Here is a 5,931-nt window from a genome sequence, read left to right as displayed (position 1 = left end):
GAGATTGAGAAATAAATTCATTTTCATGACTGAATAATATTCTGCTGGATAGAGACACCATATTTTGTTCTTTCATCTGTGGATAGGCACTTCCATCTTCTGATAACTGTGAACAGTGCCGCAAGGAACATTATTACAATAGGTATCTGTTGCCTTCAGTCCTTTGGATCTATAACTAGGAGCAAACTTCCTAGAACATATGGTAATTCTATATTTAATTTTTTGAGGAAATGCCAAATAGTTTTCCACAGTGGCTGCACCATTTTGCCTTTGCATCAACAATAGATGAAGTTCCAATTTCTCCACATTGTAGTCAACGTATTTTTTTTTCTTTTCCTCTCCTTTCCTCCTTCTCTTCTTCTTTCTCCTCCTTTTTTTTATGTTATCTACACTACTGGGTGTTAAGTGGCAAGTGGCATCACATTGTGATTGAGAGTAATTTTGTACACTGTTAAGTCAGATCTTACTCCTCTGTTCGGAACCTTTGAGTATTGTACCGTTTCGCTCACAGGAGAAACCTGTAGGCCCTACACAGCTTGGCCCTAACTTTCTTCTCTGATCTTGGCTCCCACAGCCCTTTCCTTGCTCACTGCTCATACCAAATATTCTAGGAAAGCTTTAGCTCAGGGCTTTTGCACTTGTTATTCTCTCTGCTTAGAAAGCTTTTCCTACAGGGATCCAATCTCCGTCAGGTTCTTACTAAAACAATACGTTCTCTAAGGGGCCTTTCCCGGCCTCTCCATTCAAAACTGCACCTACTTCCCTTTTCCTTCCTTGGTCCATTTTCTCTTTACTCGTTATTACTATCTAAGAAAATGTATTCTGCATATTATTTCTTGTTCAATGTCTATTTCCTTTCTCTTCATATACAAGACCCCTTGGGTAGAGGCTTTGTTTTAAAAGTATCCTTTCCATTGAAGATGAGACTAAGAGTTGTTTGTCATCCATTTGGAACAGACACATAGCTGACCCTCCAGAGGGTTTTCAGAGACAGTAAATTGCATGAGAGGAGATTGCTCATCTTTCTTCCTCAGATCATCTGATGGATTCAAGCCACATGCTTTTGGGATTACAGTGCGGCTTCTTACCACTAGGCTACTAGAGGTAAAACATGCTGCTGCTGTTGTTGTGTGCCGTCGATTTGAAGACCATAGTGACCCTATGAACTAAAGACCTTAATATTTGTATAACTTTCATAATTTCTCCAAGTTCATAGAGTTTCCAGAGACAAAGCTCTTTTGGAAGTGGATGCCACTCCTGCTTCTAAGCTTGTTTTAATCGGGGAGCTCCAGCAAACACTGTCTACCATGGGTAACCATTATTGCATGTGACACATCAGTATCTCAGTAGAGGTAAAGAGTAGATGGTCAAAAATAATTATTGAGTAAGGAGACATGTAAGGCATGTGGTTCAAATCCACCAGCTTCTCCTCAGGAGAAGGATATGCAATCTCCTCATGTGCGACTAAACTGCCTCTGAAAACCCACTGGAGGGTCAGCTATGGGTCAATTTTGACCCAATTGTACACAACAACAATAATAAAGGTGTTAGTATTGAGGGTCTCAAAAGTCACATCCATTCTTGAAGGGAAAGGAATGAAGACCCTTGTACGGCCCAGCTCTTGGATCTCTGGATTTCCCTCTCATTTCTCTCTTGCTCTTGGTTTTAATTTCTCCCCCTACACACGTTCCACCTCTGATAGTCCCAGATGATCCTTAACTCTCTAACCTGTGAACGTGCCCTCTTCCTTCTCTCCTCCTCATCTAGCAAACCCATGATCTTTCCCTAATCTGTTTTCTGACTCAAACCATCAAATGGGTGGGTTTGGTCAGCTGTTGCAGGATAGGCTGACCACCCACCTTCTCCAGGACTGATGGACTCACTGACCATGTGTACAACTCAGGTGCTGTGCTGAGTGCCCTAAACCAGCATGGTCAAATTTCTGCAGTGAAGGAAATGTTCTGTTTCTATGTTGCTCAATATGGTAGCCACCGTCCAACACGAACATTTGAAGCATGACTAAGAGGATTGAGAAAATGAATTTTAAACTTTATTTAATTAATTTGAACTTAAATACCCTTGTCTGGCTCATGGCTTCCTTATTGGATCCATTGAGTTGGTTCTGACTCGTAGCAACCCTATAGGACAGAACAGAGCTGCCCCGCAGTGTTTTGGAGATTAATTATAAATCTTACAGAAGTAGACTACCTCATCTTTCTCTCTTTGGGTGGGTAAAAGATTTGAACCACTAACCTTTCAGTTAGCAGCCTACTACGCATCAGGTCTCTCACTCCATATTGGATGATTTTTATATTCAATCTTTTCAATTATTCTGAGATTTGTTATTATCATTCCCATACAAGAGGAGAATGAAGGTTTTTGGGTTCTAGAGCTTTCTAAAGAAAGCTTTACCTCAGGGTTTGAGGTAGTGATTATAGATATATGAAAGGATAAAATGATATCCATTTATTCATTCAACAAAACTTTATTTAATCTCATTTGCTAAGTGCCAAAGACATACCTACAAATCTTCTGTGATTTTCTGTATCAATCACCTCTTTAAATATTAACCATTTTTACTTCCATTTGACAGATGAGAAAATTGAGACACAAGAAATTTCAGAAGCTACTGCATTCTCTTATTTCCTCTCTTGCCTCTTCCTTTTCCCTCTTCCCAGTTCTTAGTTTATTCCAAACACAGGAGTGACAGTGACCCTTTGAGAACATCTAATTATGTTTCCCCTCCACTCAAAATTTGACCAGAGATCCCCATCTAAGGATATGAGATTGCTCATGTTATTAGATGTCATCAAGTGGCTCCAACTCAAAGCAACTCTATGAATAACAGATCGAAATCTTGCCCGACCCTGCACCATCCTCGCCATCTCCACCTTGCCTAACCCATCATCGCAGGTGCTATGTCAGTTAAACCTGTTGAGGATCTTCCTCTCCTTCATTGACCCCCTTTCTTCCAAATACAATGTCTTTTTCCTAAGAACTAACACTTTCTTATCATGTGACCAAAGTAGGTGAGACAAAGTTTTTGCTCATAGAGAAAACCAAATTCTTCACCAAGGCCTCCAGGGCCCTACACGGTCTCTGCTCCTCTCCAGTCCTATATGGACCCCACCTCCTGCTCATCTCCATCCCTCCACTCCCATCTCTGTCCTCTTTAGGCTCTTCAGGCCTAGGTTTTTGTAGAGTCTGTGACATCTGTAATGGCAACATCTTCAGCTCCTGTAAACCTCAGCACAAATATTGCCATGCTTAATTAACCCCATCTTTTTAAAGGATCTTCTACTTAAAATGACAACTACAAGCATACAGCCTAGATAACTTTATCATGACTTTCTTCCTCTTAACCCTATTTTCTAACATAAATACCATTTACTGATGTATTATGTTTACTGTTTAATGGGTGTTTCTCAACTAGAGTATAGAATTCCTTGAGGGCAGGGATCTTTGTCTGAAATATCCAGGGTCCCTTGCAGAACAATGACTGGCACATAGTATTAGGTCAGTAAATACATGCTGAATGAAGTAACAAACCTGCCCCCTCAAGAAGCAAGGACTATGCATCAGAATCTCTTAAGTGACCATCAGATTTTCAAGGCTGTAAATTGACACGCTAGGAGATGGCCATCTTTCTCCTGAGGAGCTAGCTGCTGGTGGAGTCAGACCACTGGAGACTGGAAATATTTGCATTAGCAGGGCAACTCACTCTAGGCGACACTGACAGAGCTCCCTGAAGGGGAGGGAGGAGAGAGAAGATCTGCTCCATCTTTCCCCTTCAGACCCTGCTGTTTGTTCCCCTCCCTACTGAGAAGGTGTTGTGTCCATGTCATTGTTTTCTTCCAGATGAATTATCCTGGTTACCAAGACCCACGTCATCTAAGGGTGTACACTGACATAAAGATACGTAGACAGGACTTGGGAGCATTACCCACTCCTCCTTATGCTCCACAGCATGAGGGGAATAGTCTCCCCTTTTCTTATCCTATATCATAGGAAGTGTGTGCAGAGGTTCTTCCTCGAAGCTGGCAACTGAAGTTGTGGCTCCATGAGGAGGGATGAGAGTTAGTCGGCAGGAAGAATTTTCCAAAGGTCATGAATAACACTGGATCTCATCTTCCCCACTTACGGGCTGTTGTTGTTATATGCCATCGAGTCACCTGTGACTCATAGTGACCCTATGTTACAACAGCTCTGAAGCCTGCCCTGTCCTGAGCCAATCTCACTGACTTCGGTACACCCACCTCCCTTACCGTAGGCTCTGTGTCAATCCATCTCATGCAGGGTCTTCCTCTCCTGGGCTGTCCGTCCGCCTTTCCAAGCAAGATATCCTTCTCCAATGACTGGTCCTCCTGGCCATGTGCCCAAGGTATGTGAGATAGAGCTTCAAAATCCTTGCCTCCAAGGAGAAACTTGGTTTTACCCTCTCCAAGATAGAACTGTTTTTTCTCTTTGCAGCCTATGGTATGCTCAATACTCTTCTCTAGCACCATAACTCAAGGGCTAAGAGAATTAAAACACTCATCTTCTGGTATACTTTCTTGAGTGGTCAACAACAGGTTGAAAGGGCTGGTAACACTGGACCTCATCTTTCTCCAACTTCTTTCTCATCCGCTTTCCTATTTTTTTTTCAGCTCAAAGCCACTTCCAGGGGTCCAAAGAGAGGACCAGACTCATGTATGTTCCGAGAAATAGGATGGCCGAGGGAATGAGCAGTGTAGATTTCTGATGCATGATCCAACCAACTTCATGCCAGTCAAGGCTCTGCTATGTTACGGCATCATGGGTTGGGGAGAGTAGTTCAACTCTTTGAGCTTTAGCTTCCCCATCTGTAAAATGGATCTAGTAATATATGCTCTACACCATAATGCAAGTTGGTGATCATGTGACATTCTTGGTATAGTATAAGGACTTAATACTTAGTATTATTCTTATTTTGATTAGTTAGATCCCAGGAGGCCCTCTCTATCACCCCCTACTTCAGTCTAATCTCTACACCCCACCATACTTTTTTCCTGACATTCAATCCAGTCCCATAACTCCCTATTGAAAATTCTTTCACAGTTCTCAATGCTAATCAGGACACAGGAAGCATAGTCATTAAGAGTTGGGGCTCTGGAGTCAGATCTGAACTCGAAGTCCAGCTTTGTTATTTTCTAGCTGTTTCTCTTGGACAAGGAAATTAACATCTCAGAGTCTCAGTTTATCAATCTGAAAAGTGGGATAATGGTACCCACTTCATGGAGTTACTGTGATGAAGGAAAGAGGCTACCTTATACCTTAATCACTGTGGCATCATTATAACAACAGGATAAAGTCACAGTTCCAGGCATACAGTGTTGTCCAGTGGAGTCAGACAATAGGAAGGACTTCTCGGCTTTTAGGGAGGGATTACAAAGGTGAGCACCAGGCCGTGCAGCCATGTTTCTCACCACCTTCTACATGACTCCCATTTTTCAGTTGGCACAGTGGATTACTCACTGGAGAAGTCTCCGCGTGGAGCTTTCTTGCTCCTGTGTCTTTGTTCCTGCTGCGTTTGTTGCCTAGAATGCCCTTTCCATTCACCCTCACATGGTCAACTTCAACTCATTAGTTAAGACCTAACTGAAGCACCCCGACATCTTTAAAACTGTCCCAGAACATCTAGCAGGGTTGATCAGTGCTAGTGCTTGAGCACCTCGGCTCTTTCTCTTGCTTAGAATCAGGTTAAGAGCCAGAAAACTTAGAATTGTCTATTCAGGTTGGAATCTCAGCTCTGCTGCTTCCAGCTGTGCAACCTTGGGCAAGTTACTATACCTTTCTGTGCCTCTAAAGTGAAGGTGATAGTAGTAATCTGATAAAATTACTTGTTGTGAGAATAACTCTGTGCAAAGAGTTCACTGTACAGAATAAATGCCTGCTAAAGGTAGACTGAGCTCT

Source organism: Elephantulus edwardii, unplaced genomic scaffold (genome assembly GCF_000299155.1).
Source record: "Elephantulus edwardii isolate Elephantulus edwardi_28Jun2011 unplaced genomic scaffold, EleEdw1.0 scaffold00077, whole genome shotgun sequence".
Lineage (NCBI taxonomy): Eukaryota > Metazoa > Chordata > Mammalia > Macroscelidea > Macroscelididae > Elephantulus > Elephantulus edwardii.
This window is presented reverse-complemented; position numbering follows the sequence as displayed.